Source organism: Sinohyriopsis cumingii, chromosome 18 (assembly GCF_028554795.1).
Source record: "Sinohyriopsis cumingii isolate HCF-2022 chromosome 18, ASM2855479v2, whole genome shotgun sequence".
In the NCBI taxonomy this organism is placed as follows: domain Eukaryota; kingdom Metazoa; phylum Mollusca; class Bivalvia; order Unionida; family Unionidae; genus Sinohyriopsis; species Sinohyriopsis cumingii.
Genome location: NC_142978.1, coordinates 26319992 through 26333416, shown reverse-complemented (window position 1 = coordinate 26333416; position 13425 = coordinate 26319992). Strand labels below are relative to the sequence as shown.

Below are 13425 nucleotides of genomic sequence, written 5' to 3'. Positions count from 1 at the left end.
GAAAATCAAGTAATTCACTGCTTAGTATAATATATATATATATATATATATATATATATATATATATATATATATATATATATATATATATATATATATATATATATATATATATATTTCTTTCTGGTATTGGGATGAATTTCTAGAAGCGAAAAATAATGCACCCTTTCAGGTACCGTCTTAATAAACCCGATGTGACGATGGCGTTGATAACTAGGTCAAGCTAAAGAGTATAACACTGTTAATAAACTTGTTCGCCTTAATCATAGACATTACGTCCTTTTTTAATTGTGTAGATATTCTGCTATCTTGTTATTTTTCTTTACTTTCAATTTCTTCGTTCGTCTTCATGGTTTTGCTTCCTTCTGCCAAAATATTATTTGATGAGTTTTACGTTTTCTTTTGTGTGCATATGTTTTATGTTATGCTTCTTTTTGTTCCCCGACGATGACCTTTCTTTACGTCAAAAGTAGGGAAACTCTGTGTTATTTTCTCCGCATTTCCAATTTCTGTGTACTTATATAAACAGAGTATAGCTACGTTTCTTTCTCAGTAGATATAATGAAATAGTTTACGAGTGAAGTGCAAATCTTGTGTTCTTTTCCTCACTTGAGGCGGTGCAGCACGTGAAAATGTAAGGACTTTCCACTTTATGACTGAAGTATATCCTTATATCTATTAAAATCCCTTATATTTTAATTACATCATATATTTGGAAAGGCAAAAAACCGTCGATATGCATGTTTTTCCCCGATTCAGTGCAAGTGCGACTGACTGTGGGTTACTACATCGATGTAAAGAAGATTTGATATTTTAAAATTATGTAGCACAGTGACTTTTAACGAATGTATCTCCTACTTATAATTGTTTAGAAAGCGCATCTTGTAAAATTAATGACTGTTCTCTGACGAAAATAAGGAGATTTGTTTGTAGTTTTTTCAACACAATGTGAAGGGGGACCTACTTCAAAGTGTAGCATATTTTAAAGAAAAATATATTTGAATGATGGCAAGTTTACCTCATATGATTTTGGTTTCATATTTTGTTTACTTGTGTATTCTTAAGTGAATTATGTGACCATGGAATATTCATTCTTGCATTAGTGTTTCCACTCACAAGACTTATTCATCATTTTGTGACACAAACAACATGAAAACCCGGAGAAATCGTACAGCAACAAGTGTTATTCGCGCAGAGTTTGCATGTTACGAAGTATTGCTTGCGCACGTAGGCTGCACAAAGCAAAATATATTTTGACACTTTAAATAGCCACGCAACAATTGCAGCACATCATCTTGCATCTTTCAGATGAAACATTCAGTGACGACACATTGAGATTTCGAAAAGTATGTAAAAAAACCATCTTAGTTTTATAGACTAATGTAAAAAGCATCATTAAAAACCAAATGCATGACTAAAGAAGCAAATCGTGACTGAAATATCTTATATTCTCACTTCATTTACTGTAGAAGAAAGCAAGGTAAGTAGTATGGGGAAGAGATAGGGTAAGGGACTTCTATGTAGAACAGTGAATATCGAATATATGGACAAGGAAATTTATGGGGACAAAAGATTTAGAAGGACAAGATGAATTTAACATTGGATTGTTACTTGGGTCACTTGGGGGACAATGGCAGGGAAAATTTATTGGGACAAAAATTTACGCGACAAGGTGACTTTAACATGGCAATGGTACTTGGGACACTTGGGTGACAATGGGACTTTACCATTACAATGGGTGAAATGGAACATATTGACAATGGGAATTTAACATTCGAATGGCACTTGGGAGAAAATGGGACTTACTATAGAAAATAGGTGAAACAGAATATAGGGACGTAGAAATTTATAGCGACAAAAAATAGGGTTTATATAATGGGACTTTATAGCAACAAGGAGAATGGAACAGGACTGACGTCATTGGACTTTATAGAGACAAGGGAAATGGAACAAGACTGACGTGATGGGGTTTTATAGGGACAATGGGTTTTATAGCGTCGAAAGGGTCTATAGGTTCAACATACACAAACAAACAAACAAACAAATACCTATGCAACATAAAGAACAAATATTGTTTTAGGTAATAGAGAAAGAATATGTCTTTCCAGGCAAGTGAGTGGCCCTGAAAATGATCATTTGGGGTTTTTCTCTTGTGGGAAATTCCTATGGAGAAACCAAGTATATATTTATAGCTACAACCCTGTTTCATTCTCCTTGTCGCTATAAAGTCCCGTGACGTCACCCTTGTCGCTATACATTTTTGTCGCAATAAATTTCCTTGTTTCTATATTCCACTTCACCTTTTTACTATAGTAAGTCCCATTGTCTTCCAAGTGCCATTCCACTGTTAAATTCCCATTATCGTTATATTACATTTCACTTACTTTTAATGGTAAAGTCCCATTGTAGTCCAAGTGTCCCAAGTACCATTCCCATGTTAAATACCCATTGTCGCCATCATTATTTTGTCCAGATAAATTCCCTTTCCATTGTCCTCCAAGTGCCCCAAGTACCAATCCAATGCTAAATTCTCCTATTACCTATATATTTTTTTGTCCCTATAAATTTCCGTGTCCCTATATTCCACATTCACTTTTTGGCATGGAAGTTCCTTGTCCCTTTATCGCCCCCCCCCATACTACTGCGGTTGTTTGGTGTCAGTGTGCGACCGCAGCAATACTCATTTGCATGAAATCGCCTTGAATCTCAAATACTTGTTTTTGTCTTATCTTTCTGAAAATGGGAAATCACGTGTAAACATTCTAGCTAACGAATGTCAGCAAAAGTATCAGTTGAGAGTATAGCTATCTAATTAACTACAAACCGTGTCCATTCATTACTCTGTATTGTATACTATCGATGACCTTATATGAGAAAAGTGTGTTAGTCTCAAGGTCTTCTTGTTTCCCAATTTTCAACTTCTTTGACCAGTTTGCCGATAGCAATATTCACGAGATTAGGAATTACGATATAATTAATTTGTCATAGAGAGACTATGATTAAAACATAACAAGGGAAATCGACATATGCAATATATTCTCTTCAAAAGGACGCGCTTTTATATGAAATTAGACTTGTTGCTTAAGCTTAAGTCTTCCATAACTCAACCGTGCATTGAGGCGCGAGAGAACAACTCAGACGTATGTAATAAATAACCTTACTGAAATACCACATGTTATGTAAAAAAGGTAACCTTTTCAGATGACTTCGGGATCATAAGAAGTGTTCTTTATTTATCTAGAGCTAGATCCATTGAGAGTCAGTTGACACCATGGATGAATGAAAGTTGTGGTGGCTGAGCGAAGTACATGCATGCTTCAATCCATTTGCAGACTGAGGGACCAGATAGACATTTTGGAACTTTTATCTTAGTGAAGGTTCAACTATCGAAAGCATTCTTTCGTAAGAAGTTTTATTATAACTCATGTAGTCGCTTGTCCGAATATTTCATGCTTAATTTTCACGTCAAGTCTTGTTAAAGTTAATCAGCTATCTACAATTTTCTTTTTCTTGTAGGAAAACGTTCAGCATTATAAAAATCGATTCGGTGAAACTAATACTTACAAAGCAGTAATTTGAACTTATTTTTACTCGCGACTATTCTTTTTCAAAGATATACTTATTTTGTTTTTAATTTTATATTATCAAATTCATGGCTATTTTATGTCGAACAAAGTATAAAATGGATGCAAATGAAAATACGTTTACGGTATGTACAATAAACCAATTAATTAATGTCGAATAGGGTACAGAGTTATCTTGGATGCATCCATCGCCTTAGAAATACTAATGAGTAAGAAATAAAGTAAAGAGTAAAGACAAGCAGAGTTAAAAAAATCGGATTATATCGCATGCATGAAGTCATTGATATTTTTCTCCGCCTTGATAAAGTTTTTCTTCCCTATAATAATGGACTTCCTAACCACGCAAAACGAATGCTCACGTTCGTGTACAAAGTTTATTAGAAGTGGCAAAAGTAAAAAAATGTTTAGTCCGAAAACGTTTTGTAAAAATGCAGGTTAATTGTTGACACACCTGTGAATAGATAGCCATTTTGTATTATATTTCATTGCACTTGAATGAAACTACATGCTCACGAACCGTAGAATACCACTCTCGTGATGTTTAAGAAATGCCGAAGTTAATTAATGATTGTTTCATGAATAAAAAGGGCACATTGATCGCGCAAGGCAAAGTACATACACTTTTATGATATACCTACATGTAATTTCATATGTAAATAGATTATATAGCATGATCCTGTATTATCCTCTTATTGGGCGTTAAACATTTATTTGGTGCAACTGAGCACAAGTAGGACAAAACAAGTTTGTTGCCATATAATAAGACATCACAGTAGGCCTACCACAAGATATCAGAGTGTACAAATCACCATACTACGTATTTATGTGCAACGAGTTCAAAAATAGTAATTGAAAAATATTCTTGTCATGGATAATTGAATCGTTTAATGATAGGAAATGGAATGCTAGTGCAATTTATTATTTAAGAAATTGCGCTATGTTAAAATAACCAATAATAGTGTTTGCACATTTAGATATTGTGGTTTTGCTTTTAATTTGTTCTAATCCGACCCGTTAAAATCATTACCAACCATAATTTTTGCACAATATATTAAGAATGTCCTTTTTGCTTTCTCAAGATTACGATCATTACTCTCTGAAAAAGCTAGAGTTATGAAAAATGCTGAACTTTATCTAATAAAAGATAACATATTGTCATTGGCATTCTTAAAGTCTAGAACTCTTAATTATTCACCAGGTTGACTGACTGATAGGAAACACAATAGTTATTTACAGAATCTCATGACACCAAATGTTTCATTTTAAATCACAAAATGATCACCGTCTAAACTATTTTATTTATATATGTTCTTATCAGTGTAGATACTGATTTATACAGAGCTATGATATTTCAACTTGACATGAACTTCAGTTCGGGATGTTTCATTTCAACACTCAGTCATGACCGGTCTGTTCCACACACAACTAATAAATCCAGCTTGTAACAAATAGTAGCATGAAGACAAAACGACTTATATTACGCAGAGTATATTTATGTTGTTGAATGCATATTTATTTCAGTAATTCTTCCTGAGATTGAAATTTACGAATTTTAATTATTCTTTTTCAGAAATCCGACACCACTGAAGCCTGAAAAACCTGTTAATATTTTCAGTTGCAATTATTTTATATGGATAATATATGCTATTATACTGCATTGTTTTGGGAAGAAATTATTATTTTGGAAAATGCAATAGATTATATAAAGCTGAAAAACTACATATCATACCGTGGTTATAAAAACTTCGTAATAATCCTGCCATAAAAGAGGTGAATGCCAGTAAATGACAGAATGATCCTTTAGTGAATTCAAACAGATTTTGCGTTTGAATAACTGTTGTAGTTGTAATTTACAATTGTACGAGTTGTTGTGATGAAATATTACAAATATAAGCAGTGCTATCCTTTGAAATAATGTTTGACAGGGAGACAGAACAAACCTTCGAACCTCTCTAGGTCTATTTTCTCACAAATTATTGACACGATTTCGTTATATATGCTGTGTTAGGTGGGAACTAAAATTGCTGAAAATGTCACCAGAAGTTGTATTTTTGTATAAATTGGATACGATTTTATTCAATATTGTTATGGTAAAGACAATCAGGCCATTGTTGGTAATGCTGCCTTGTAGCTCAATGTGAATTCTAAAAAGGCGTTAAGCTTTTTCTAAAGTTTCAAAAACCAATTAATGGTTGACTAGGGGCTAGATTATACACATTGAGACATAACGATAGAAGTTATAAAAATAATGGAAGGAAAAGAAGCGAAGGGACAGTATATCGAATCTGAAGTTGAATCTCATCATGAGCAAAAGATGAACGATGATGAATGTGACGATGAGCCAACCACAATAAATGAAAACCAAATAGGTGTTGACGAAAATAGAAAAGAGGACAAGGGACACGATGCGGATAAGATATATCTGCAGTATGAAAGAGATTCAGATGAAGTAAGAAACGAGGAGAAGAGCCAAATTAAAATTTCATTTAACAAAGTGTCAGAATGTGTTGGTGGGGCTGGGACTGAAGTGCTCAATGACGAAAATATAATACAGGAAGTCTGGTTAGGTCCAGATGCAGATGTAAAAGGTCATATGATAGCTACGAGAGACACAGCAGGGGGACTCAAAGTAGATAAGGATACAGCTGAACATGTAAACCTTATGACAACTATAGAAAATTCGTTTGAGGGACAAATGTTAAATAATGACGCAGTTGAAAGTCAGAATATAAATTATGGATTGGTGAGTAGGGAAGTTGATGAGTTATTTGTGTCCGAAAGAGGTTTCGGAAAAGGTAACGTTGTTCCGGGAAACACACAATATGGTCCATGGTTGGACAAATACACCGATACATATGAAAACCATGGAACTGGAGGCAAAAACAAAGAACATCGATCGCATCTTTCAGAACAAATGATATTCGAACAGTCAGGCGCTTCTAACGAGACAGCTTGCGACCACGAAAGCAACGAAACAAGAAAAGAAAATCAGATTGAGGCCAAAAGATTCAATAACGGTGTAATAGAAGAACGAAATCATGGGGCTGATGAAGAGTCAAAGAAAACAACAAACGACACCCTGAACCAAACGTGTTTTGACAGTGGAAATAGATTATCAAAAGTTTTAGAGATTTTGAATTTAACGGAAAAGTATCCGGGAGGGTATACATGCTCAGATATGTATAGAATTACAAAGAGTTCTTTGATCGACGAACAGCCGAAATGCCACAAAGATTTAGCAAATTATTTTCTTCAAAAAATTGCGAAATATAATTACAAGGCTAGAGAATTTCATATAACGGAAGGCCATGAACACAGATCATCCTCAGTTCAAACGGGCAAAAGAAGTAAATTCAGGCACAAAATGGAGAAACGAGTAGAAGAAAACAATGTAATGGAAGTAAGCCCAATGGACGTTATAATTGCTGTATTTCTGTGCTGCGACGATATATGCAAACAAGACCTTGTGTCACATATGTGGAGCTGTAGGTTGTCAGTTCCCCTGATTATTCAAGAAACACCACTTCCCAGTCAGCCATCTTGTTACCTTTGGCCATTGAGAAGTCTTGTCATGAGGTGGGAAACGGAAGTTAATGGAGAGCACTTTGCTCGAGAAGGCCGTCTAGTAAAGGAAAATGTAACAAGTTACGCTTTCATCCGATTTGGTGAAGTTAGTTTATCCAAATCAGCCCTAATAAATAGTGTAATTAGTGCATCTGAAAAGACACAATCTATTTTCATGAATAGAGACTCGCCTGGCTCCACAAAATATCGCTATCTTGTAGACGGTTGATTGATATCGGCTGGTATTTTCCGACTCCGAAAACAGAAGCAAAACGACATGACTGTTTCCAAGATGCAGTTATGTTTCTTAACTTGCATGGCGATGCATCTAAACTTCAAAGTCAGTTGGAGTTGTTATCAAAGCTTGCATGTATCATTTCTGTCTTGTGTACAGTTTCAGATCTTAATCGATACAGACACATTTTGAAATCATATGTTGATGGAGGAAAAACATTGCTTATTATGCTCATTGACCGAAATATCCACCCAGAGGATGAAGCTGTTATTGATGATCTTATGGACTATCTTGAAGCAGATGACAATCAACTAGAATTTGTTGAAGTATCTGACAAGACAAAAGCAGAATTAGTAAGAGAAACACGATTCAAATTAAGGGAAATATCCGAAGGAAAATGTGTGCGACTTGAGGACATATTGTCTTTGGACACTCGTGTTTACATTGACGAGAAAACAACAGACCAACTTGAAGCTAAGGTGGAGGCACAAATAGTGTCTAATATAGTACGCACAACTCCGTACCAAGAGAGGAAAAAGTTACATTTACCACTTCAAGGTGAGCCATGGATTAGTTGGGCGATCGCAGATAAGGAGAGGCTCAGAACTACCAACAAAAGGAGAAATGAAGGTATTGAATCTTACATGGCGGATAGAATGAAGACAATGAAAGAATGTCGTTCAAAACAGAGAGAAATATTAAAAGGGGGTGGAAGTAATTCATTACTTCAGTTGTTCCTCAAGTCAATAAACACAGATAATGATGGGAAAAGGAAATTATTTTTAAGATGGCTTAAATATGAATTAGATGATTTATCTCGAGAAGAGCTACGGCCGGTTTACAGGAAATATCAGCAAATTATGAAAAACGTTGCGACAGTTAGAGAACAGGATAAAGTTATTCAGAAACTTGAACTGGAGAAACTTGACAAGGAAGTAGCATTGCTGTCCTTTGGTCTTGAGCATATACTGAGAGAAATGGGGCAAACCTATGAAGCTTTAATGTATAAGAAGATGTCTCCAATTCCTCTGTTAGAATATAATCTACCAGACCTTGCAGCAAAGATACTTGTCGATGGATACCCATTCGAACTCTTAGATGGACACGTCAGTGCTGTCCCTCTTTGTTGGGTTACGGACGTATTAAATGCAGTAGAACGTGCTCTTAAGGACAAATGCAACGTTAAAGAGGCTAGAACCAAAGTAATCTCGGCACTTGGGATACAGAGTTCGGGAAAATCGACCATGCTTAATGCTTGTTTTGGATGTCAGTATGCTGTTAGCGCAGGACGGTGCACACGAGGAGCTTATTGCCAGTTTATAGAAGTTGACGAACAATGCCGAGAGGTGCTTGGAACCGATTTCATTCTGGTTATCGACACAGAGGGATTGCGTGCACCAGAGCTTTCATCAGGTGATGAAATGGTTAAGCATGACAATGAACTTTCTACTTTTGTCATTGGTTTGGCAGATATCACCATCCTAAATCTGATGGGTGAAAACACTACTTACTTGGATGAAATTCTTCCAATATCAGTACATGCGTTTCTGAGAATGGAAATGGCAACAGACTTCAAGCCAAAGTGTGTTATTGTCCATCAAAATGTGAACAGAGAAGATGATGAAAAACTTCTTAATCAAGGTAGAATACTTGAAGAAAAACTGAACAAAATGACAGAAGTGGCTAGCAACATTGAAAGAGTGGAAATTAAATCTTTTAAAGACATTATCGATTTTGATGTAAGTAGAGATGTCTTTTACGTGTCAGCGCTTTTAGAAGGAATTCAGCCCATGGCACCCATCAGCACACGATACTGTGAAGAACTAAATGCTTTGAAACGAGCTTTAGTGAAGAAAGATGACAATAAAACTCATACGTCACTTGCCTCCTTTGTGCTTCATCTACACAAGCTTTGGTCGAATATAAAGAAAGATGATTTTGTTTACCAGTTTCGGAATGCAATTGAAACGGAGGCAAGACGTAAACTCGACGACTACTGGTGTCATGCAAACTGTTCATTCAGGCAGCCTGTTAACAAAATGGTAGAAACAGGTTATGTTAAGCTACAAAACTGTACTGATGTGAGCGAGCTAAAACACATTGTGAAGTCTCTAGAATCAGATTTCCAAGGAGCGGTTAACAAGGAATATCAGAACCAAAAGTGTGCATTTAAGCGTTTCCTGGAAGAGGCCGACACATTGATGAAAGAGACAATGATGAGATGGTCGACAGATATGGAGAAACGATTCGATGACTTACGCACCGACTTAGTAAGAGAAACGTCGGCAAAACTTCAAGAATTTGAACAAGATAAAAAGAGAAAGTTTTCACTTAAACAAGGTATACTAATGTATGAAAACAGGATCAAGGCAGAAATAGAGGAATTGGTCTCAATTGTAAAGTCCGCAGAACACAAACCTGTTTCAGAAGATGACATGGATATGGATAGTCTCTTTAAACGACACTGGAAAGATTGGACCTCACAGATAATTAGAGAGAATCCAAGATATGAAACAGATATAACTATCGAAGAAGATGCATACGAAGCTATTTTAAGATCCTTTCCGAGTGGAGGTGATTCTTTGACCAAGTACTTAAAAAAGAAGCATATCGAAAGCTATGACATACGTGATTTTGATGTAAACGAAATCGTCTCAGGTTCATCGCGTGTCTCTGGTTTCTTTGGCCTTACAAATTATAAGAAACTTATTCAAGACGTAGCAAAAGATGTGTTCAACCTAGTTGACGCCAAGCTTGAGACGCGAAGACAGGTTGTTCGACCATATACATCAGTAGACATAGATGAGCTAGTCATATTGGTACAAAATCACTTGGAGTCGAAGCGAAATACCACTAAAACGACAACAAAACACGATGTTTACTTAGCAGTACTTGTCTGCGGCCGCGCCATTAAAAAACTTAGAAAGTTCCACGAAGAATATGAGAGTCAGAACAATCTCGGAAAAGTCCTTGAAAATCTAGAGAAGCATTATTTCAGATTATTTCAGTCACTTTTCAACGAAACCGAAACATTGAATCTGCTAGCAAACAATTGTCAAGAGATACTCAAGAGGGGTATTTTGGAAAAAATGACCCGCACTTTCCCTGGAAAAATTGTTATTGGCATGGAAAATGATTCTTTCATTAAAAGGGAGAAATCTTGGGCTATGTTCTCGTTATTGGAAGATACTGCTACAAATGGAAGTTTTGATGACTTTACCACTTTGATTCAAAGACCAGAAAAAAGTATTTCTTGTTACATTTCCAAACTTGTAAAAAATTACTTTAATCAGGATGTAAATCCTCTGCACTGTATATTCACGGCAGTACTGGACGACATTAGACAAGAGGTTAGTTTTATTTTGCAGAAAGCGTTTGCGTCTGAGGTAAAGAGCTTCCAGACCTGGCTGAAAACCTTACAGAAATATGCAGAAGAAATCATTGTCCTTGAAAACGTTGATAGACTAAACGATTTAGGGAAAAAGAAGGACATCGATTTAAATGTACTATATGAAAAGTTAAAGACCGGTTTGCAAAGAACAGTCAGTGAGATTTCCAGTGATAAGCAATTTTATCTCACTGAAAAAAGAAAATTGTTCAAAAATCAGGTTGTTGAGCAATTACTGAAGACTATTGTAGGATGCACTGATAGTTGTCCTTTTTGTGGGGCAGTTTGTATGGTAGCCTATTCTGATCACAGTAGCGGTCACTACACAACCCTTCACAGACCGCAGGGATGCAAGCGCTGGCATTACCTAGACACAAAGGTTTTAGTTACCACAACATGTCCGATGGAAGTTGCTTCAAACACTTCAACATTCAGATACATGCAGAATGATGAGGAAATGTATTGTTTGTACAAGGATTACAAAACAGTTTATCCGAAATGGGAAATAAGTGCCGACGAAACAGGAGAAGAAACGAGTTTCTGGAATTGGTTCTTTGCAGAACATGCCAAACAGATTGCTGGCGATGATTTGGTAGTCCCTGAAATACCTCTGTCATGGAAAGAACTTGATCGTGATACTGAAATAGATAAGTTACGAAAAATCTTGAAGAACAGTTTGAGGACCAATAATAAGTAGACAAACTTCCTGCTGAAGTACCAGATGATTTAGAAAGGGACAGTGATCTAGGAAAAGTACCTAACCCACTTATCCTCTTGATATATATAGATCGTTTACATCGATTATATTAGCACAAGTTCAGTGCGCCTGTTGCATCCTCCCATTCTCGACGATACTCTTTTGTATATGCATGCATTTCTATAAGTTTCAATCAGTATTGAAGTATTGGCAAGGAAGAATTATATTTAAATAGTTTGTAAATATTAGTATCAAAAAGTGATTTAAGCAAAATTCTAGCAGATTTACACCAGTAGGGCAAACAATATTGCTGAATGAGTCTTTTGACAGGGACAGGAAGCAACTTGTGGTTATTTACTGTCTAATATATCCAAACGATTTTAAGTTGTTTGTGCATACATACAAATATTTAGCGTCAAAATCAATTTGACACATACTTACATTATGTCTTATAAATAACCATCAAAATCATGCAATGCAAAATAATTATTAGTTTTACTGAAATAAAACAATTAGAAGCAAACAATAAATAACAGTAAATATATACTCAATGAATATTCTTTTGGTTAATGCCAATTGTACCATTAATATCCTCATTGATCGGACTTCCTTTTCCCTAGAGGAGCCCAAATGAACATAAGAACTAAAGACATTTATTTTGCATAGGTTTTCTTTTGACCGACATATATATGAGCGGTAGATTGTAGGTTTTATTATATTTTAATGTTTTCGCTGGAGTTATTTATCTAGAATTTCGCTTGAATTGTATTTTAGGTGTAAGCAAATATTACACTTAAGATGACAGCTTCTTCCATTCGTTTTGTGTAAGTTTGGAAACAATACCGTGCCATTCTACTTAAGATAATTCTGTTCAACTTTTGAAATTTGTGCATTGTTTTACAGTATCATTGTAGAGAGAGCACCCTTATATTCTTCAAAAGTTTACTTTTTCAACGTGTATCACTGGTATCTGTACATATTGTTTGTATATAAGTGTACTACTTATAATTAATTTAATTTGTGAAATTAGGTAAGCGTGATATTAACACTTCATTTTATATATATATATATATATATATATATATATATATATATATATATATATATATATATATATATATATATATATATATGTGTGTGTGTGTGTGTGTGTGTGTGTGTATAATCTTGTAATGTTGAATAGCATGCACGTACATTGTCGTCTGTTGAAATAAACAGCACAATTACAAATGATATGAGATGCACAATATTGTATCATTGTGTGAATGTGCGTGTGTTCGAAAGGGAATCATTTAAAATATATTGATTAACTTAAAACATTTATTATGATGGAAATTTAAGAACAAAACTCCGCATCATATGCCCACCTTGAAAATCATTGCGCTTTACCTATACTATTTAGCTCGTTAATATTGAGTTTGGTCGGGGTAATACAATCTTTTCGTCAGGCAATTAAATATGAGAAAAATGATACTGTTCTTAATTCAGTTGATATCCTAGATAAGAAAAGTATTGGCAGTTTTCACTTTGAACAAAATGAAGATATTCACATATATTTAGATATGACACTTAAAAGCATGGCAACACAGGAACATACTGTAGCATTCGCCTATCCATCCCCACCCTGAGAGTCCGTACTATTATTGCGATTTTAGCAATTAGCAACCTAAAGTCGCCAAACAGTCCCTAATATTGCTCTCTCGTTTACGTTTCACGCTAAACGGAAATTTTCAGTGTAAACTATAATACTGCTCACTTGCCTTTGTTTGTTTTCGGAAACGTTCATTGTCAGAGAAGGTTGAGGTTCCTTGGACTGCACCTTCATATAAGGCACAAAATGCATCATCTGCAGCCATTGCTTCAATGGTCTGATTTTAATATTGCTAAAGGAAAAATGCAGATGCGGTTTACACTTATTTACATGGTTTCGAAGAGATCTAACTCCCAAAGTTACGGA

General features: G+C 35.2%; 1 pseudogene; it reads left to right on the top strand.

The window, feature by feature from the left end:
• The first annotated feature begins 5832 nt into the window (after nucleotides 1-5832).
• Nucleotides 5833-11468, top strand: LOC149776260 (interferon-induced very large GTPase 1-like; annotated as a pseudogene).
• The last annotated feature ends 1957 nt before the right edge of the window (nucleotides 11469-13425 follow it).